Here is a 22,959-nt window from a genome sequence, read left to right on the forward strand (position 1 = left end):
CTTTCATCTTTTGAAGGCATGGAGGGTGTGCCAACTATTAATTTTTTAATGATTATGACCGTGTGGGACAAGCCCAGCGTCCAAGTGCCCAGGCCACACCCTCGTTTTTGGCAAAACATTCACCACATTTCTTGCTGCCTGGATCCCTGCACGGAGCTGCGGGGCTGAGCACGACTCTCCCCCCTCCCCCGCCACCCCCACCCCCCCAGTCCCACTTCATAATTCTCAAATGTGGCCTTGGCTGAATATTCATCTCTGAATCCAACTCACTCCAGTTTTTAAATATGTACATATATATATCCTTTTTTAATTCCAACAGATTCTGCCTTCCTAGAGCCCGGCTTTTCCAACTTCCCAGATGCAGCCGTACTTAAGACATCACAAAGCCACAACCCGACTCACCCGCTGAATGCCCAGCGCCATGACCCGGGATAACCATGAAGGAGAAAGGAGATCGGGCCTGGGGCCTGGGCTGGTGTTTCGCATGACAGAAGAAGCAGGTCGTAAGTAAAGCAAAATGGACGAAGACACATTCTGCAGAAGAGGAAGTGTGGTTTACAGACTCTACAAAGGGCAGGAAGGGAGGTAGAGGTGGGCTAAAGAAAACATAAACAATGAATAAAAATGCCAAGGAGCAAACCAGGACTCCCTTTTCACACGGATTTGGAGTTGGTTGATCCTGGGTCTCAACAGGATTTAATCCCTTGCTCAGTTACTTCAGGAAATATTCCCCCTGCATCACTTTAAAGTTCATCTCTCTTGGGGATCTGTAGTAAAAAATACCGACATGGACCAGAATGATACGTTCCTGTGGTTCATCAGAATAAGGGTTCCTTTTGGGAGCCAGGGACACACAAATCATTTCGAATGTATTTGTCACCACGTGTCTCTTAAGCTGGTGATAGGTACATTGATACTCTTGTTTATCCCTTTTTTGAGTGTCCAGAAGATTTCAAAGAAACTTCTAGATAAACAAATAAGTAAACGAAACATCAGCCAAACCCAGTACTTGACACCTCCCTCAAGGAACACCAGGACTCGTTTCACGGGGCAATGTGAACCTTTCAAGGCACACAGGGCCCCGGCTCAGAAGGGCCCCACACGGGGTCTGACGCTTTGCTGTCACTCCCTTAAATTTTGTCATAAGTGTTTAACAAGGGGGCCACATTTTCATTTTCCACTGAGCCCCGCAAAGCACATAGCCAGTCCCAGGTGGCGCTTACTGGGTCAAGACAAGAACATTTCCAGGGGCGCCTGGGTGGCTCAGTCAGTTGAGTGTCCGACTCCTGATATCAGCTCAGGTCATGATCCCAGGGTCAGGGGATCAAGTCCTGCGTCAGGCTCCATGCTGACCATGGAGCCTGCTTAAGGTTCTCTCTCCCCCTCTCCTTCTTCTCCCCTGCTCACTCTTGCTGGCTCTTGCTCTCAAATAAACAAAAATAAAATATTTTTTAAAGTTTTGATTTTTTTTAAACTTCCGGCCACCCTCCCTTTGGAAGTGGTAAATCTCCTCCAGTTTGTCTAGGTGGAAACATCCTCCAGACCTTCCCTCTCTCATCTTCCCCTCACCTTCTCCTCAAAAACCAAAGACACACGAGACGCAGAGGAGGGGAAGGCTGGTCAGGGCGGGGCGGCAGCTCTCAGGATTGGCGAGAGGAAGTGGTTCCAGGTCTGCTTCTGCTCCCCACTCGGCGCAAACGAGGGAAGTGGCTTCCACTTACCGCGGTTCCTCCCCAGCAGACACTCTTTTTAAATTTTGGTTCGCGCTTAATTTCCCACGTGGGGACAAAAGAGCTCTCCCGTCCGATTATTGACAAAGCATGCTTTCACTCCCCAAAGGGGGACTGAGCCCCAGTTATGTGCAGGCCCTGTGTGAGGCCCTAGAGGACACAAAGCTGCAAAGTCGGGGGTCCCTCCCCGCTGGAAAATGTTTAAGTCGATTGAGAAAACAGCAAGCAAACGATTCGAATACTGCAACCCAGAACCAATGCCACTCAGGGTAAGATAGTATAAATATACTACTACCGGGGCGCCTGGGTGGCTCAGTCCGTCAACCGTCCGACTTCGGCTCGGGTCATGATCTCACGGTTCGCGAGTTCGAGCCCCGTGTGGGGCTCTGTGCTGACAGCTCAGAGCCTGGAGCCTGCTTCAGATTCTGTGTCTCCCTCTCTCTGCGCCTCCCCTGCTCACACTCCGCTTCTCTCTCTCTCTATCTCAAAAATAAATAAAAGCATTTAAAAAAAGATGAAAAAAAAGTATATGTGTACCTCTACCATCCTGGAGATGAGCGCTAAGTGCTGTGGAAGCAAGGGAAGAGTGCCAACATCCACCTGGGTGGGGAGGGGGCATCATGGAAGGTGCCAGGAAGGAGTGGAGTGGAGAAAAGCATTTCAGACAGCAGAAACCGTATGTGTGTAGAAACATCTAAGAGTGTATGGTGTATTTATTCGGAGGACTGCTGTTCATCCATTCATCCTTTCTTTACAAATCATGTGTAAGTCACCATGCCTCAAAAGCAATTTAAGGGAGATAATGGCAGAAGTTGAACGGGCAGGAAGAGGCTAGATCACGAAGAAAAGGTTAGATTTTGTTTTGTCGGTAGAAGGAATCATGGAGGAATTTGAGTCGGAAAGTAAAGATAAGGTTTGTTTGTTAGGAAGAAGACTCTGGCTTTGAGAGATAATTTCCAGGAAGGTGAATTAAAGTTTTATGACCGGTCAGAAGGAGTCTATCGCAATCTTCCTGTCTCTGTATAATGAGGGTGATGACGAGAGGTAGGAGACAGATTTTAAGAGAGTTTACTGGACTTGGAGACTGGGTAGGAGCAGGGAGAAGGAGGAATTTAGTGTAGCTCTCGGGTTTCCATTGGGAGCAATTGAGGAAAGGTGGCATCATTCTCCAAGTGCTAGAGGCCAAGAAGGAAAGCCGGTTTGGGGGACGAGGTGAGGTGTTTGGATTCGGTGGTGTTGAGTTAGAGAAGTCTGTGGGACCCCCGAGTGGATTTATTTTTCTTAGGCCAATGGAAACCTATCAAGAAAGAGTTTTAATCTAGAAATAGACTCCGGGGAATCCTTCATGCACAGGGAGTTGTTGGAGCCGCAGCCTTGGAGAGCCTTCACAGGAAGGAGGAAGAGCATGTAGAAAGAGAAGTATCCTGATGATAGGAACCCTAGGGCTAAGAGGTACAGTTAAGTCTTTAAGGGAGACTGAAAAGAACTACCAGAAATTACAACTTAACCAAGAAAGAGTGACATTATAAAACCAAGTTTTTCCAAGATGAGGAGAAAGAGAGAGGGCCAACCAATCAGGGTTATCCGTGACTGCAATCCTCACTCTCTCACGAAAGCAATATGCCTGGGGCAAATCAAGTCCACTCGCAGACAAGTCCGACACTTACCACTCAACTCATTAGAGCGTGATCAAAGTTGAGCACCCCTCCACACTGTCAGGCTTAGAAGCGAGACGTAATTAACAGCCTTCCGTGGTTTCATCAGCAAAACCTGGTAATGAAGAGTGAAAACCCTATGATATCAATGGAGGAAATGGAGAAAAAGACCAAAGTCTAAGGACAAAAGGAGCAGGAAGGACACCAGAATGAGGTGACTCTCAGGAGATCTAATCTTTCCTAGCAGACCTATTACCGTAGTGATGGGCATATTTGCTAAGGGTTACTGAATCACGTCACTTACAGAATGAATATTTCATTTAGGACTTTCAATTTTCTTTCTTCAGTTACAGCTGTACTATAGAGCTTTACCTTCTCTACCTGAGACACAGAAAAGAGGTTGGTCCCTTGACTTGAGCAGACAATCATGAAAAAAACAAGAAAAGAAAAAGAAAAAGAAAATACATACATATATGTCAAGTTTTTCACTGAATTAACCAGGTGGCTGGTAGAAAACCACTAACAGCATTTCGTAGGGTTGATTCATAACATGGCAACTCAAATTAAATAACGCGCAGTATTTCAGATCAATTTATTTAATATTTTTAACAGACTTGGATCGATTCAAAAAAATCAATTCACCAATCCCGTGTACACACTGAGAAGTATCTTAATTTCCACCAGTCAGCACAGGGCACAGGGGAAGAACAAGTCCACCAAATTGGAACATAAGCCCAAGTTTCCGCCAATGAATTCTGATCATTGTTTTCAATTAAGCCAAAGTTTCCTCAAATGAATTCTAATCATTTTTTTTTCAATTTATATCAGCTCATGGAGCTAATCAATTCAAAAGTTTAAGGGAGAACTGAGCAACCTATAAGTGATATTTGACTTTATGGGAAATGGTAGGAGCTTTCTTTGACTAAAATGCAGCCAACAGTGACTTACATACAACGAATTGACTTTCACTTCCAGCTAAGATGGAGTAGCAAGGGCTCGAATTGCCAGCCCACTTGAAACAACTAATAAAGGAAACAAAAGACGCGAAAGGGTAACTTTCAAAACATTGGGCATCATGTGATAAAGGGAGATGATCCCTGAGAGACAAGAAAGGAAGCAGGCTCAACAACTGCTCGGCTTACTTCCTGGACGGAGTTTCCAGGCTGCAGCCTGGGGAAGGGAAACCCACGGACACACAGCATCATGCCGTCTCCCTGGGTCAAGGAAATGGAGCTCGGAGTCGGCCAAGGCATCTTTATTTTGCTGAGGTTGAAAAATCTGGAGCTAAATAAAAAATTGAGCATGTTAGATAGAAATACGGGCAATATGAGGAAAATAAAATTTGAATTTCCAAAGATGAGAACCAAAATGTCTGAGATTTAAAAATTACACTGGTGAAATTAATAATAGTCTAGCTTTTCAGAAGAAAAAGTTAACGAGCTTGAATACATAGCAATAGAAAGTATTCAAGATGAATCACAGGGGAAAAAATAACTAAAGAGAAACGAACTCAGCATCAGTGAGCTGTGGATCAACTTCAAGAAGCCTAAAAGACGTGTAGTTTGAATCCCAAAAAAAATGGAGGACAGATGCGAGACCAAATTAATATCTGAAAAAATAATGACCAAAACGTCCAGGTCTTATGAAAACTATAAACTAACAAATCCGAAAAGCTCAATGAGCTTTTTGGCACAAGGGACATGAAAACTACACCAAAGCACGTTACAACAAAATTGCATAAAAGGGGAGATACGGAGAACATGAAACACAGCCGGAAAGGGGAGGGGGGGAGAGAAATTATATACACACAAAAAAGAGACATCAGACTTCTCATTAGAAATCATTCATGCCAGGGGCGCCTGGGTGGCGCAGTCGGTTAAACGTCCGACTTCAGCCAGGTCACGATCTCGCGGTCCGGGAGTTCGAGCCCCGCGTCAGGCTCTGGGCTGATGGCTCAGAGCCTGGAGCCTGTTTCCGATTCTGTGTCTCCCTCTCTCTCTGCCCCTCCCCCGTTCATGCTCTGTCTCTCTCTGTCCCAAAAATAAATAAACGTTGAAAAAAAAATTAAAAAAAAAAAAAAAAAAGAAATCATTCATGCCAGATGACACCGGAGCTACATATTTAAATTACTCAAAGAAAAAAGTTGTCAACCTAGAATTCTATATCCAGCAAAAATATTGTTTTAAAAATGAAGGCAAAATAAAAACTTGTTTAGGCACACAGAAGCTGAATGAACGCCTCATACCCCAATTTTCCTTCTGCTTTTTCACACAGAAAGAAAATGAAACCAGATGGAAATCTGGATCCGCACAAAGAAAGGAAGAGCTCCAGAAATGAGCATTGCATGGAAAATATGCAAGCCTTTTATTCTTTTTATTTTTATCCTCATTCACCATCATACAATGAAAATCAGTGCCTGCCCAGAAGGCTTTGAAGTATATTGACCATGTGAAATCTACCGTTACAAGATAGTAGGAAATGATGGGAGTAACTATTAGAAATTGAGCCCCAAACTTCTAGACACTGATGACATAAATATGCCACTAGATCAGAAAAACTTGAGTATCTTAGCAGTGAATATTTTAATGATTGAATTGGGTAAAGTCAGGCTAATTAAAGAAAATATGCAGACGTCAATCATTATATAAAACATGATTGAAAAACATGACGTTGCCAACTCAATTTTCTACAATAACTGTCCTTCACTTACCCTGTTCCAGCTATATCATGCTTTCCCTACTCTGGCAGAGTGTCTCATAGCCTGCTAGACTCTTAGTTCCTTGTTGGAACTTAGCTTACAAATGCAAAAAAAAAGAATGATGGAGAGAGAGAGATGCAAAGCTAATGCCAAATTTATTCTCTTATGGTTTAAAATTCACACTTTTTCATGGCACCTGGTTGGCTCAGTCGATAGAGCATGCAACTCTTGATCGTAGGGTCATGAGTTCGAGCCATACACTGGGTGTAGAGATTACTTAAAAATAAAATCTCTGAATAAAATAAAATTCACACTTTTTCTTAAATTTGGACTTATGAGGTAAGGCAAAAAAAAAAAGTTTTTAATCATGGGGAATGATTATGTAATTATACTTCCAGTTACCATCACTCTTCAACATTCCTGTTGCTTATTTATGCTCTAAGGGACTTTATTTGACGTCCACAGAGTGTCTTAGACTGTCTTCAAGCATGCCACACATTCTGCGCGAGGCCAGAACATACTAACTTGCCCAAAACAGAAATTACTCTTTGGCTTTAATTGTGGTTTGCTTCTGATTTTTCTTTTCAACAGAGTGGGTGTGTATGTATGTGTGTATGTGTGTGTGTTTAGATATGTCAACTTATATACAGTAATGTAAGGCAAATCGCATTTTTCACGTTGTAACAACTGTGAAATCAGAATGCACTAGACAATCAAAGGATCTTAGATTAATTGAAATACAGGAATACTCAAGGCACATCATGAAAAATGCCAGCCTTCTCTTTCACACCACCCTACCCCTGAAGTCTATTCCCCACAGGCAACCACTTCTTACTTTTTAAAAGTTCCTATAGATAATTACCTGTATATTTTAAATGACGTACTTAACATAGCTATTGTTTTATTCTCTACGTTAGGTTTTATCTGGTTTTGCTCTGCAAGGGAAGAAGGCATTTCATCCCTCTTAACCATCACCACCACCCCCTTCTCTTGCCAATATGCTCTTCCTTTCCCAATATAATTGTGGTAGGCAAGATTCTACGACATGCTCCAAGGCTTTTTTGCCCATGGTATGCATACCTTACATAATTCCCAGGACTGTGAAAAATGATGTATTTTACTTCCATAATTAGGTTATGTTGCAGGACATGTTGCAGGATAAAGAGATTATCCAGGTGGGTCTGACTTAATCCCGTGAGCCTTTTAGAAGTGTAGAGTTTTCTCTAGCCAAGAACAGAAGAGGGGGACAGACAGATATACTCCAGCTATCCTAGAAGGAAGCAAACACCCATGCTGTGAACTGTTGGTGGGAAGGTGTGGCCTCTAGGAGCTGAGAACAGTCCTCAGCCAAAGACTAGCAGAAAAACAAGGACTTCAACCGTACAGCCACTAGAAAATTAATTCTACTAGCAATCTGAATAAACTTCATTGGATTCTTTCCCCAGACCCTCCAAAAAGGAACACAGGCCAGCTGCTACTCTGACTTGGGGCAGTGTTGGTGAGGATGTAGAGAAATTTAAATAAGGAACAAATCAATTACGTAGCTGTATCACATTTTCTCATTATATCAATATTTAGCATTTATGTTATTATGGATCTATGAATATTATTCACAGGTAAGCCATGTAGTACACTACGATTACATTTCATTCTCGAACAAGTTTGCTTCCCTGGCGTCAATAATTACCCAGATTTTTCTTTAGTTACTATGCTTTGTATTTGTCACTAATTCTCCTTCAAAATGTTCATTTGTTCAGAGAAGCATATTAGGCCATCTATTAATTTCATATTTTTGTCAAACATCACCGTTCTGGAGCCTTCTAACCTTCTGCTCAATCTGGGCTGATTCCTTTCTACCTAAACAAAGTTCATCTCCCTTCACTGTTATACTGGAATGCCCTCTCTCCCACATTTCTTGGATTCCTTGTTTTGCTTTCTTGGCTTACTCTTTTGTTTTAGAGAAACCCCGTTTTTAATACCTTCCTGCGAAAAGAACCTTGGAGATCATTTTTTTTCCTTTTTCCTTTTTTTTTTTTTTTGGATTGTGAGAACAGTTAACATGAGTTAACATGAGATCTTACCTCTTAATTTTGTAGGTGTGCGATACACTATTGGTAGCTATAGGCACAATGTTGTAGAGCAGATCTGCAAAACTTGAACTGAAACCCTACGCCCATTGAACGGCAACTCCCCCTTCTCCCCTTCCTCCACCTTTTTTTATTCTTCTCTGTCAAAGTTTTTAAGAACCTCTCTGTGTCCCCGGTGTTCTGACATTTAACAGCGATGTTTAGTGTGTCTTTCTAATGTGCACTCACTGGGTCATTTTAATTTGGAACCTCATATCCTTCATTGTTTCTTAGACAATTTCCTCCCTTCTGTTTTCTCTGTTCTTTCTTTTTGGAACTCCAGTTAGGAGATAATTTCCTCCCTTCTGTTTTCTCTGATCTTTCTTTTTACAACTATTGCTTCCTGGCCTGGTCATTTAATTTGATCTTTTCTTTCATATTTTCTATCCATTTACTTTTTGTTCTGTTTTGTAGATTTCTTCAACTTTGTTTTCCAACCCTCATATTGACCACTAATATTTTGCTTCTTAATTTGCAAACGCTCTTCCTGTTCTCTGAATGTTCCTTTTTAAGTAGAATGCTATTCCTTCATGATAATATGTTCTTATATATTTCTGCGGGTATTATTTTAGACAGATTTATTTTTAAGTGTGCGTTGCTTGCTTACATTGTCTTTCCTTCCTCTGAGTTCCCATTTTCTGATGTTGTTATTGGTGTTGTTGTTGTTGTTGTTCTAATTATAGTCTCTATTTTCATCTTAGAGGCTTTTCTCAAATGCCTGGTGTCCCTTGATTATTCTTTCCTATGTATGAGTGAAATATTAATTTTATTTAGAAGCATTTTTGTTTTGAAGTCTTCTTCTCATTTGTGAGTTTCATTATAGGTGGAGACTTGGTCGTCCCTTGGGGAACCTCTCAGAGTTGTGTGTCTTTAGCTCTTCTCTTCAGCAAGTCTCCCCAAGGACAAAGCATTCTGTTCCCTGCCAGGAGGGTATAACCCTGATTATACACATTCCAAAAGCTGCTTCAGAAAAGGAAGCTGGGGATATCAATGGTTGGTATGTAAACCTTTACTTAATCCTCCTGATTTCTGTGTGATGCCCCCTTCCACTGCTATGCCTGGTATGCTTGAACAGGGCCTCTCTCTTCCTGCCTACCCTGAGAATAAACTGTCAGTGGTCTAGAAATTAGGGGATGGCAGGAGCCTGGCTTCCAAGGTTGGTGAAGAAGATCCGGGGCTCTTTATTCAGACTGGTGCCTCCCATTTGGGATTCTCCCCAGGATTCGGAGCTCACTTTTTTTTACTGGTTCTTCCTGCCAACAGGTGTTTAATTTTCAACTCTTTCCACACTGCAGCTTTTTACCACTGGTCTAGTCACTTTCCAGTTTTCAGATTTTGTTCTTTTCTTACCTCTTATAAGTTTACTCCTTTTTTTTTCTTTATCATCACTTTAGTGGGATTTCAGTGGGAAAAAAGCATCATGTTTAGCCAGAATCTCTTAGATATCGATTGACTAGAAATCTCCCTCTATTTGTCATTACATCAGCTCCTAAATGTGAAGGATTTTAAAACATAAGAATATCATTATTACTTTCTTTTAGCACTTACAGTGGATTTTTCTTGTTTAGATTTTCTGTGTACTTGTATAAATTTGCCAAGGATTCTGGAATTTTCATGATAACTAATGTGAAAGAGACCAAGCTGGGAGAATACTTCCCCAAACACCTGCTCTCTCATGCATATACACCATTTGGTATGTCTGGGTATATGCATGCCAACCTTCCAATTCCTCAGTGTTACCCTCTTTGAAATGGCCAGAGGTAGAGTAGGCAAGGCCTGCCAGGAGTGATCTGGGGTGTGGCAGGTGTGACAGGGAGGCCTAGCTCCTACACAGCCCTCCTCCTCCCTCACTTATGGCTGTTGGGCTTACCCTGCCCCCAAGTCTGGTCTCTGACAAGAACGATCGAAGATACCCCAAGTGAGCATCAAGCCAGTCCTCCTATAACTTGCCTTGCCCTGCCCCTGTCCCCAGGTGGAAGAAAAGCAATTGTGCCCCAGCCCTTTTTTACATGCCGTGCTGGTAACTGAGTCCAAGTCCCCACCTGGTAACCTGCATCATGTCCCAATTTATGGAAAATTGGATCGGGGCTAGGTTTCCGCAGAAGCCGCAGTGTGGTATCTCTCGTGTGCCTGCCCACTCGTCCACTGGAGGGCTTCCAGATCTTACTTCCTCCTGGGCAGCCTCCCTGCAGCGGTTAACCTGTCCATGAGTTAGGACACCGTCTACTCCCAAACTTCCCTAATCAACTTGCTAATGCATGAACTGTTCTCCACTCCTTGACGTGAGCCATTTAAACCCCTTGGTTGAACAAATTCATGCAGTCTGTTCATGAGGGTTGCATTTGAGGGGGGGAAAGGAGACAGTTCAGGGACGTAGGGTTTGAAAGAGGGACAAACGGAAGCCAAAGACTCAACCCGTCGCCTCTTCGTAGCTTTAAAACCAGCCCTTCCCACCCCCTTCACACACTGCCCATCTTGGGTGATTGACCCCCACTAAACTGCCTGAATCCTGTGGTCGCCCTTCTGACGATATCACCTCTGAGCTTGGGGGTTACTCTTATTTCTCCACACGTGTCTCAGTGTTAAGAGTTTCATACCTGGAAGGCAGACGTGTCCAGTTCACTGACTTTCCATGGCTCCTATCCCAGGACAGTCGTGGCATTTATCAGTCCGATTCTCCAGCCCGTAGCACTGAGGTCACTCTGCCAAAAAATCCACAAAGACCCTAAGGGTAAGCTCATTACCGTCCTTCCACTGTGGGTGGCAGTGAGGAGGTCTCTCTCCTACATTATGTCAGGGGAGACACCATGACTGCCTTCAAATTAACCACGCTTGGCCTCAGTTTCCCTCCTTTTTAAATGGGTATGCTAACGTGTGACTCACAGGGAGTCGTGAGGAGCAAATGAGAAAATGTGATCAAAATGCCAAGCGCGTGTCTCACGCGTATTTGGCGAGCCGTAGGCGTGAATTCACAGACTCTCTCCCCGCGGCCCGGGAGGAAGAAGACGCCTCTGGGGAAGCCACTGGAAGCATCGCCGGAAGGTGGAGGGGAGCACCTGAAGAGGGCACCCTGCGCCGTGGAGGGTGAGGATTGTTGATTCCGGACAAGATCGTCCCTTCCACGTCCACCCGCCCAAATTCCAAAGCCTGGAGAAGCATTAAGGGACCATCCGCCTGGAGCCACGCAGGAGCTTCCTGACCTAAACAAGAAGGCGCTCTGGGCCTGCAGGAAAAGCAGGGCCGGGGTGGCTGTATTTCAGCAGGCCTCCCGACCTCTGAGTAAATAAATGTGCGGAACAGATACAATCAACATTTTCTCTGGGCCTGAAATCAGATCTGCAGAGGCCTCCGTCCCTCTGTGCCGGGCAGACTGTAATTACAGGATATGTTAAATTTTCTTTATAGCTAGTTCTGATGGTCGCGAGGTGACCACACCAGCCCGTCCAGCGCCCCGCTCTGGTCTGCTGCCACTGGTAATGACAACCAGATGTTTGTCTGAAGTTAATCATCAATAGGGCTCTCGCCCCAGAGTCAAGAAGGGCTCACCGTTTGCTTGGAGAAGCCGTGTAAAGCAGTGATAAGCGGGGGTGGCCTGCAGCCTGCCGTTGGGACTGCCGCTCCAGAGGGAGATAAGCCATCTGACACCCTCCGAGGCGACTGAGGGGAGAGCAACTGACCAAAACCAAAGTTTACCCGGCGCGCGAAGTGTCTCTGGGAGTCGCAGCCCTTCCCTGAGGTGCGGGAGAAGGACTTCCAGAGATAGGGCAATTTGGATAGCTACGGACGTCTTTGCTGAGAATCCACAGATCTCACTCAGCCTGCGGACAACACTCTCCTGGGATTCCCGAGCAAAAGTCTTTTCCTTTTAGGGGCAGCGCTCCTCTCTGGCTGAGAAATTGTCATATGATATGTACATCAACGAATGTATAATTGAATCACTCCTGTTAGCGTCTAACACGGCAAGTCTGAGTTCGAACCGGTAACAGCGGCATCCGTACTTGTAATTATTAGAAGAAAGCATCGACACCGGGATTCTGATTAGAGGTATGAGCTAAGCCCCTGGCATCTGCACTTTTGATGAAACCCCCAAGTAATTCTCCTGCAGGGACATGCCTTTTTTTAAAACTCCTGAACCAAACTAGTTTGGAGACGCAGAGGGAAGAAGCCTGGACGGCTCTTTTCCCCAGTCTTAGAACCACGAAGACTCCAGCAAGAGTCACTCTCTGCCCGGGTCTGTAGCTTCTCAGCCCGAGCACTGCCCCCAGACAGTGCCCCAAGTCTAGGAAAGGGGGTCCGATCCATTTCAATGTGATTGTTTCAAGGAATCAGGGATTTTTATCAGGAATGAGTTGGATGTTCTGGCAAACTAAATGTCATCAAAAAGTCCTATGTTTTCGAAAGTTTCCCAACTCGGAAACTTCTATGTAAGGTGTCTGCTGATTCTTTTTTTTTTTTTTTTTTTTTTTAATTTTTCTTATTTGAGTAGAGTTGGTGCACAATGTTACATTAGTTTCAGGTGTACAACACAGTGACTTTACTTTTCTATGCTTCCCACAAGTGTAGCTACCATCTCGTATCTGTTCATTCTTTTCTTTAATTTTTTTTTAACGTTTATTTATTTTTGAGACAGAGAGAGACAGAGCATGAACGGGGGAGGGTCAGAGAGAGAGGGAGACACAGAATCTGAAACAGGCTCCAGGCTCTGAGCGGTCAGCACAGAGCCGGATGCGGGGCTCAAACTCATGGACCGCGAGATCATGGCCTGAGCGGAAGTTGGACGCTTAACCGACTGAGCCACCCAGGCGCGCCATCGTTATCTGTTATTCTTGAGGAACGCATTTGTTTCCTCGAATTTTCTCCTCAAATTTACAATGATCATAGTCAGTACTCGCATTTACCAAATATATTTGCTTTGCTTTGTACGGAATTTACTTTTCCATTTGGTGCACACCTCTTTCTTACAGGTGCCCTGATTTAGAGTAACACATTAAACATTGGTGGGAGGATATCCAAGCCAAAATATTATTCTTATTCTTAAGTCCAGACAGCCCGGGAAATTCTCAATTGAGTACTGTTCTGTAAGTACTGCTCTAATGTGAAATATTATATTTCATATAATTAACTTCCTTTATAGTAATGGTTTAGGGAATAACAACTAGTGTGTCCCCAAAAATCCAACCCAGTCCCAGAGTTTAAAAACACTTCTTGTTTTTCTGGGGCCCCTGGGTGGCTCAGTCAGTTGAGCACCCCGCTCTTGGTTTCAGCTGGGGTCATGATCTCAGGGTCGTGGGATCGAACCCCACATCAGGCTCCATACTGAGCATGGATTCTCTCTCTCTTTCCCTCTGCCCCTCTCCTTTGCTCTTGCTCTGTCTCTCAAATAAAATATATATATATATATAAATATTTTTTTGTTTTTCTGGATATAATAATGTATAGTTGTAAGAAATTCAAACAATACAAAAATGAACTAAGTAGAACGTGATAGTTGTCCGAAAAGAGATTGGAGTTCGATTCGGAGTAAGAATCAAGAGTGTCTGTTACACATATTACTGAATAACTAATCCAAAGCTTATGCATTTTAATCAGGACATTTGATGCCACCATCAAAATGGCTTTCTCAAAAAGCATCGTCTTCACAAAGATCAAAACTCACCCTCTAATATTCCACCTATTCCCCACCTGGACTCTCTAGCTCCCTTTTCTGCTTTATTTTTCTCCATTTCCCTTAATACTATATAATATAATAAATATTTATTAATTGTTATTTAGTGTTTGTTCACCGCTGTTATTATTATGTATCGTTTGCTTCTTTATTCACTGCTGTATCTCCAGCATGAAGGACAGACCAGATTCATAAAAATGACTGCTCGATAAACAATCGAAAAGTCGAATGAGTACATTCAACTCAGGTGCCATCGCTACTCTGACGGCTTTGCTCATTTCTGTTATTCTTGACTCGAACTTACCGGAAAGTAACTTCCTTTCTTTGTGCTTCTATTTCTGTATTATGTCCACACTTCTGCAGTTACATTTTTCACACAATTACAACACGCTGACCCTACCAAAAACCATGAGGCCGCCATTTGAGGGCCAGCGCAAGGCCATTTATCTCTTTATCCCCAGTGCTCATCTCCACAGCTGTCTCCTGTCTCCTTGTTAGTGTGACAGTGAAGAGACTGAGGAAAGTAGAGTGTAAATAATAAGACTGCTGATTTGATTAGAAAAGTACCAGAGCAGGGAAGAGCCAAACCATATATATATATATATACTTTTGTACATATATGTGTGTGTGTGTATATATATATTTATATAGTATACAGTATAAATATACAGTATACAGTATAGTATATAGTATAAATATATATATACTTTTGTTATGGGATGGGATAGAGTATAACTTTCAATCCAAGCCTCAGATAAAACCTAAGTAGGGCTTAGGGCGCCTGGGTGGCTCCATCGGTGAAGCATCTGACTTTGGCTCAGGTCATGATCTCACAGTTGGTGGGTTCGAGCCCTGTGTTGGGCTCTGTGCTGACAGCTCAGAGCCTAGAGCCCACTTCGGATTCTGTGTCTCCCTCTCTTTGCCCCTCCTCCACTCATTCTCTCTCTCTCTCTCTCTCTCTCTCTCTCTCTCCCTCCCTCCCTCTCTCAAAAATAAATAAACATTTTTTAAAAACCTAAGCCAGGCTTCATTTTAGCCTAATATGGAAGGTGATGTGGAATCAATGTGTGCCAGCTCATTAAAAGCATGCTGGTTGAACTCCTGGAATGCTAGGTTGTCCCTGGGTTTCAAAGATCAAGCTGCTAACTTCACTTCTTTCCAAAAGACCTCACCAAGTGACCAACAGGCAACAGAAAATATGATGCATCTAGTTCAGTATTTAAAGATTCACTAAAAATGGATAAAGAAGATGTGGTGGTGTATACAATGGAAGAGTATTCAGCCAAGAGAAAGAAGGAAATCCTGTTATTTGTCACAAAATGGGTAGACCTTGAGGGCATCATGCTAAGTGAAGTAAGTCAAATAGAGAAAGACAAATATTGTATAGTATCACTCGTATGTGGAATCTAAAAAAGTCAAACCTGCAGAAACAGAAAGTCGAATGGTGGTTACCAAGGGGCACCTGGGTGGCTCAGTCGGTTAAGAGTCTGACTTCAGCTCAGGTCACGACCTCATGGTTCGTGAGTTCAAGCCCCGCGTCGGGCTCTGTGCTGACGGTTCAGAGCCTGGAGCCTGCTTCTCATTCTGTGTCTCCCTCGCTTTCTGCCCCTTCCCTGCTCATGCTCTGTCTCTCTCTGTCTCTCAAAAATGAATAAACATTAAAAAAAAAAAGCCAAAGAGTGTCAAAGATCCACCAAGCTCACCCCCTGAGTTCTCTACCCAAAACTCTCTGCACATTAAGAATGACTGCTCACTGCACCTGAGTCTCCCATCCATTCATCTTCAATGAGTTAAAGTATAATTAAGTGCATTGAACTCCCACTTGGTGCCTTGCACTTTGGTGAATAATAATTTCATATATATGGGGCGCCTGGGCGGCTCAGGCAGTTAAGCTTCCACCTTCAGCTCAGGTCATGAGCTCGTGGTCTGTGCATTCAAGCCCCCCCGTCAGGCTCTGTGCTGACAGCTCAGAGCCTGGAGCCTGCTTTGGATTCTGTGTCTCCTTCTCTCTCTCTCTCCCCTTCCCTGCTCACACTCTGTCTCTCTCTGTCTCAAAAACAACGAAACACTAAAAAAAAATTTTTTTGAAGAATTTCAGATATGGGCGCCTGGGTGGCGCAGTCGGTTAAGCATCTGACTTCAGCCAGGTCACGATCTCGCGGTCCGTGAGTTCGAGCCCCGCGTCGGGCTCTGGGCTGATGGCTCAGAGCCTGGAGCCTGTTTCCGATTCTGTGTCTCCCTCTCTCTCTGACCCTCCCCCGTTCATGCTCTGTCTCTCTCTGTCCCAAAAATAAATAAACGTTAAAAAAATAAATAAATAAATAAATAAATAAATAAAGAATTTCAGATATAAATGTCCACTTAACTCAAAAGTGTCTGTGACGTATGCTGTTCTTTCTAGACCTCCTTAGTGGAAGTTTATCGGTTTGCCCAGTTGATGCAAGTTTATGCTCAATTATTTATGGACTAGTTTACATACTTCCAACTCACCTCCAACTTCCTCTTCAGAAAATGAATCAAGCTAGGTTCAAGTACTCCTTCTATTTTTTCTAGGAGTTTAATTTTGTAGAGCAATTTTAGGCCCACAGCAAAATCGAGAGAAAGGTACAGAGATCTCTCATATACCTCTTGTCTCTACAGGTGCACAGCCTCCTTCCTTACCAGTATCACTCACCTGAGTCAAGGTCTTTTTTTTTTTTTTAATTTTTTTTTTTTAACATTTATTTATTTTTGAGACAGAGAGAGACAGAGCATGAACAGGGGAGGGTCAGAGAGAGGGAGACACAGAATCTGAACCGGGCTCCAGGCTCTGAGCCATCAGCCCAGAGCCTGACGCGGGGCTCGAACTCACGGGCCGTGAGATCATGACCTGAGCCGAAGTCGGACGCTCAACCGACTGAGCCACCCAGGCGCCCCCTGAGTCAAGGTCTTAATAACAGCATAATAACATTTATGGAGTACTTACCACAAAATCTCATTTATTGTGCACGATAACCGAGGTAAACAGTAGTATACCCTTGTTGCTTTTATGTAAACTGGCTCAAGATCCGTGTATCTAGAAAGTACCTGTGGTGCTATTCAAAACCAAAGTTATCTGACTCAAAAGTTGTTTGGTTTCCTCAACATCACCAAGAAGACAACGTCTTTCCTCGTTATACTGTATTTCCCCGTAATCTGGTGTAGGGGCGTCTGAAACAGGACATTTAGCCTTCCGTGTCAACAGAAGAGTACAGGGCACTCCATTTATGGCGTAGTGTTTTGTACGGTCATGGCAAGTAAAGCACTGTTCTTGCCATCGCTGGGAAGGATTTTATCCCACCCTCTCTGGTCCATCCATGGGCTCCACCCTTCCAGGCCTGTAGAGATACTTCTAGTCCTCTTTGTGGCTTCAGTGCTGCGTCTGAAATTGATCTCAATTCTGGGAACATTAGGAACACCTGCATGCCAATGAAATGCAAACATTAATCAAAACCAAACGTAAAAGATTCCAGGGTTGTGTGTCATCTGTATCATCCACTCTGTTTCTCTCTCTCAGGAGGAATGATTGAGAGTTGATTACAAGTTCTTTTTGATGCTGCTGCTAAAAACCGTTTGAAAAACATCATCCCCTCTGTTCACAAGATGGATTATCTTGGGCAACATGAAGTCATGATTATATGGCACTAATTTTAGCTAAGTCAGACGTCTTCGTGAAGGCATTGCTCATGCCTGTCAACCACCGCTAACTGAGTCAAAGTTCACCCAACTTTGGACAAAAGGGGAAACAATCAACCACCCCCCCACCCCTGCCCCGTCTCTGTGAAGGAGCTTATCAAGAATAAAACCAAGCCTGAGGCAGACGGGTCATTTCTTTTCTAGATCTCACGAATTCTGCTGCCTCCCTTGGGGTGCCCCCACAGCATCCCACTCTCTGCTGGCTTTTCAGTAACACAGGCAGGGTGGAGACAAGTGAAGCTCTTTTGTGGTCCCCTCCCTTCCCTTCCCCCAACGCCTTCAACAAGGAACCTGGCTTCAAGGACTCGTGATGCTAATACACCACGTGAGGCCTCCCTCACAGTTTCCTCCTCTCCCAAATTGGAGCAGATCTTGTCATTGCTCCTCTATGATCTGCTTTGAATTACCTTGTAATCCTGAAAAACATGTTGTAATGTTCCAAGACAGCAATGCCCCCAGAGCTCTTTCAGAGTCTCCGTGCTAGATGGATTGTTTAGCAGTTGGATTGTTTAGTTGGTTGTTTTTCCATTCGTTATTCGTTGAAGACTCTGAGAAGTTTGGAAGGGGATGTCAACCACTCCATTTCTAACAGTTCTAATTCCTAATGGATTTGCTATAAGGTAAACAGACGCAAGTTATGATGATTTGCCTTCGATCGGGGCCTCCACATCCAGCCTTCAAGTAATTTATGAACACTGATGAAGACTACCCACGTGATGAGGTACCATACTGTTCTACAGGTATTTCCTCAGCCCTGCAGGTGCTTGATTCAAGGGGACAACGGGAGCTCAGACAGTCATCTTTCTTCCCCAGTGACAAGAACCATGATTTCATTCCTTCCAACTTTCCAGATCCCCTGGAAGCTAAAAGAACGCTGATGACTGGTGAGTAGGCAGAATCTGGGTCCGTTGAGAGACCCTGGGATTAAGGCTAGATTCAAATCTCAGCTTTGCCATTTACTGTATGAGTGAGACCTTGGCTGATGTTTCTTAACTTCTTCACGGCTCAATTTCCTCATCTCTAAAATCGAGGTAATTATAATTAACTACTTCTCAGAGTTTGTGTGAACCTCAAATAAGTGAATTGACATGACGCTTCTTTGTACAATGCTAACCCAATAGCGCTTGTAGGGGTGAGGGGAGCCTTTAAAAGTTTGATTCTAACGTCACCTGTCAAGGTTGGCAAGGAATTGTCATTTTCAGCATTAGTTTAGAGACACAAATGAAGACCATATGGCTCATAAAATTCCTTATGTTCTTTCTGCCAATCTGTAGCAGCACCTGCTAACAAATGAATCCAGATATTTAGAGCCAGTCTTTCGGGCCACAAGCATCGTATAAATGTGCAGCACCTATTATATGCGCACGTCTAGGCTAGATTCTCTGCGGGAGACACTGGGAGAAGCAGCAGCTGCAGATACCAAGAGTTTTGTATCTTGTTAAATTCAATCCAATTAACTCAATCAACGAATCAACCAGCACTTACTGGAACATTCTCCAGGCCCAGTTCCACCAAGGCGCAGCAGGAGAGACATTTCTGCTCCGTAGGAATTTGACGTCTGAATCATTTCATGGCTTTCCTACCCTTAAAAATGGGGAACAGAAGTTATCATAAGGCTATTAATAATAGAAGGCAGGAATCTACCTGGAAATGAGGAAGCAGGCCTCACCAAAAGCAGACTGGAAGGTCAGTCATTACCTCAGGAGCTCCAGGACAGGATTACCACATGTTCCTCACTACCAGAGCTTGGAGGCTCTGGTCCTTAAAGAAGACAATGCCCGCTCATGTTTCAGTCAAGCAGAACCCTCCCGTTCATTCGGCATGGAGTGCCCCTGTTTAAGGGAAAGTCTGCTTTCCCCAACAAGGACCGTGGATGAGTTTGGTCTGCCCCACAAGAGGCTGCCATAATAGTCCTCTTTAGAAAATGACCTTTTTCCCCTCTTTCCCCCTCCCCCTACCCCCATCCTCACGTTTCAACAACAAGGGTCAGAAAAACAGCCCAATGGACTAGAAAACTTGGGGGACAGTTTATCAAAGAGGTGGGGAAGAAACTGAGTCTTGATGATGTGGTGACCCCAGATATCCAAGAAGCTGGAGACGTTCCAGGCAGACAAAACTGGTTGAGCCACGACAGGAGTCCCAAAATGAGCTTCTCCGTAAGTATACAACTCCCTTAAGTACAGCAGCTGGGACTCACTATTTCTTTTTTAAAGTTGGGAATAAAAGAGCAAAGGGAAAGTGACCACTTCGATTCTGTGAAGGAGTGACTTTCTCTACTGCTAGATATTGATATATGTACCTAATGAAGCTGAAAGTATTTTTCTAGACTCATCCGCACTCTGAGGTAGGCTTTCTTCATTCTGGTGATACCTTTTCTCCCTTCCCAGGGCTTGGCCTGCTGATACCATTCCTAAGAATAATAATAGCGAATTATAAAACTAACATATTTATAGACAACCTTAAGTTCCGTATGTGTCTCATCTTATGTAATCACCATTATATAATGTGTATTGTAAAAGGAGACTTTACAAAGCGAATCATCGCCAAGAGAAGGAAGACCTTGCCCCCCACCCCCACCCGCCCCGACAAAGAAGTAATATTTAAACTGAATTTTCAAATACGGTGTAGGAGTTCTCCCGGTAATCAAGTCTGGGAAAAACATTCCAGGCAGTGGGATTGGCATCAAAGAGACAGGAACAATCATGGGACGTTCCAGAAAAAGCAAGCGGTTCACCAACATTAGATGATAGGGTCCTTGTGGGAAGGGGTAGAGTTGGGACCAGACACGCTGGAAAAAGTCAAATTGTGGGGAGATTTACATGCAGCATTTTGTCAAAATGCAACAGGAACGCATAACGCGCTTTAACAAGGGAGAGGCTTTATCTTATCTCATCTCATCTTAGATTTGGGGCAGCGTGGAGCATGGATTCACGGAGCAGGGAGACCGGAGGTCGGAGCAGCCAGCTAGGAGGCCATCACTACAGTTATTCAACTGAGAAAAGGAGGAGAAAGAGGGTCGGCCTCAGTCAAGAAGTCTCTGCCCTCTAAGGCTTAGAACCAAAGAGGACTGGAAAAGCTAGCAAACAAATGCCCGTTGCAGCCGGCTGTGGATGCGTGAGGCCAAGGGGACGGTAGCTAGCGTTGTTGCTGGGCAAGTTCAGAAGAGGGAGTGTTTCTTGCTTGGGGACTCCAGCAAAGCTTCCAGAAGGGATGATATTTGAGTTTCATAGCAACAAACGAGTAGGATTTTAATAGACAGAGATATTTTGAAGAGCATCCCAGGAGGGAACAGCAAATGCAAAGATTTTAAGCGTGGAAAGCATGAGGCTGGTTGGGGAGATAACAGACAAAAACACACTCAAGGGCCAGCCTGCCATGCCGTCCCAGCCATCAGAAGCCTGGAGCAGGATGCTGTCAGCTCTCTCAGGCTGGTAGACCCTCAGTAATAACCCCTTCCTGGCAGGGGTGGAAGAAGTGATCTAAGTCTTTATTCCAGAAAACCACAGATAATAGCCTGGATGTGTGTGCTCGAGGGCCTGGAAGAGCATTTCCTCAGCAGCGCCCAGAGCGAGGCAGTGGGATAGACGCTTCGTCAAGAGGGGTTTCTGTTACAAATCTGTTAGGCTTTCTTACACTCCATTCCTAGTTTCTTTTGGGCCAGTGGCCCTGCCTGTCCCAGCGCTTTGTTGTCCTGAGTCTTCTCCTCAAATTGTTTCAATAACGAGGCTTCCATCCACAGCAAAAACCAAATGGCAACGCAGGGACAGTGGCCGTGACAGTAACTCAAGTCTCCAGCTTGGCGGCAGCTTGGGGATCCCCGTCTGGGGACTCCCTGCCTCCCCACCTGGGACTGGGGGCCCTGTTCCCGCCTCCCCCCCCCCACCTCTCTTGATTCACCGGCAGCCCAGAAAGCTGTTTAACAGTAAGTGAAACATTCCGCCTTGAATTCTCAGATGTATGTGATCTGAAAAAAAAATAACAGAGAAGAAAATATCCTGAGGACGTCAGAGGAAGAGAAATGTGGACAACAGATGCCGCTATTTGGTTTTGTCCCCGTTTTATCTTTTAAAAATACATAAAACATGAATAACTAGAGAGAAATAGTTCCAGCTTTTGGTAAAATCAAAAAAGGGGTGTTTGATTGTTTGGGTCGTGCCTCTTCCATTGTAAGTTGTTTGGCTACTCAACGCACTTCACGAAATCGTACAATTCTGGTGCAGGACTAGAACTCCAGAGGTGACTCACTCCAGTTCCTGGTTTTTCGGTTGAAGAGTGAGCATCCAGCCTCAAAAAAGCCATTTTCCTTTTATACTTAGTCTAGAAAGTCCCCCTGTCTGCCATGCTGGCCTCGTCGTACCATTAGGAGGGTCTAAAAGGTGTTCTTCTGTACAAATGCTCATCCGTACGAGTACTCATTCGTTGCTTTTACTCATTTACTAATGACTAATTCGTTATTCGTGCTAGATGCTCTGCGGGACAGTGGAGATGCAAACATGATTCCTGAGTGTCATTTGTATGACAGTGTCAGCGTAGAGGGCGGGATGCTATCGCAGAATATCCAGAAAACACCTTAAGCGCGTGGAGGGTGAGAGGGACTGGTGAGAGAGAAACTAAACCAGATTGAGGATGAAGTCGTGGGAGGACTGGCATCATTTCAGCTTACACAGTAGGAATATCTAACCATTACAACATTTGTGTGTCGTTCTTTAGGTTTTTTTTTTTTATTTATTGAAATTCAAGTTCGTTAACGTACAGTGTAGTCTTGGCTTCAGGAGTAGAACCCAGTGATTCATCTCTACGATGATGCCAGTGCTCATCCCAACAAGTGCCCTCCTTAATGCCCATCACCTATTTAGCCCATCCCCCCACCTATCTCCCCTCCCCTCCAGCCACCCTCAGTTTGTTCTCTGTATTTAAGAGTCTCTTATGGTTTGCCTCCCTCTCTGTTTTTATCTTATTTTTCCTTCCTTTCCCCTATGTTCACCTATTGAGCTTCTCAAACTCCACATATGAGTGAAATCATATGATATCTGTCTTTCTCTGACTGACTTCTTTCAAAGGATGTCCAGACAACCTCCTCGTTGATTTTCCCAACAGTCATGTGAGGCCGGTCTTATTATTATGCTTGGCTTGTACATTAAGAAATGGAGGCCCGAGTTTTCAAAAATAGTAGGTGACTGACTTCGAAGTCAAATTTGGACCTCAGGGCTTTAGGACGCTGGCTCTCTTCTCTCCCGGACATGGCCTGGCTTTTATTTCAGGAAATCAACTAATACTGTGGAGCATCTCTGGGGTCAGGCACTGTGGTTTACGTTCGGTGTGAGGGGAGAGGGGCGGTGGTTACAGAGATGAGTAAACTTTCAGAATCGTA

At 44.1% G+C, this 22,959-nt stretch overlaps 1 long non-coding RNA gene across 5 annotated transcripts in view; it reads right to left on the reverse strand.

Moving 5' to 3' along the window:
* LOC123586479 overlaps window positions 1-22,959 on the reverse strand; it is a 71,671-nt gene that overhangs the window by 4,920 nt on the left and 43,792 nt on the right. For 2 of the 5 annotated variants that reach the window (XR_006706821.1, XR_006706819.1), the window contains exons 4-6: window positions 17,996-18,201; window positions 17,221-17,311; window positions 10,807-10,911 (exon numbers count right to left, since the gene is read on the reverse strand). This is a non-coding gene — a long non-coding RNA (uncharacterized LOC123586479). Of the gene's footprint in view, window positions 1-3,397; window positions 3,501-10,806; window positions 10,912-16,832; window positions 17,312-17,995; window positions 18,202-22,959 lie in introns of those variants that run through there. The other 3 variants (XR_006706818.1, XR_006706817.1, XR_006706820.1) reach the window with 2 other exon arrangements.

Source organism: Leopardus geoffroyi, chromosome C3, assembly GCF_018350155.1.
Source record: "Leopardus geoffroyi isolate Oge1 chromosome C3, O.geoffroyi_Oge1_pat1.0, whole genome shotgun sequence".
NCBI classification, from domain to species: domain Eukaryota; kingdom Metazoa; phylum Chordata; class Mammalia; order Carnivora; family Felidae; genus Leopardus; species Leopardus geoffroyi.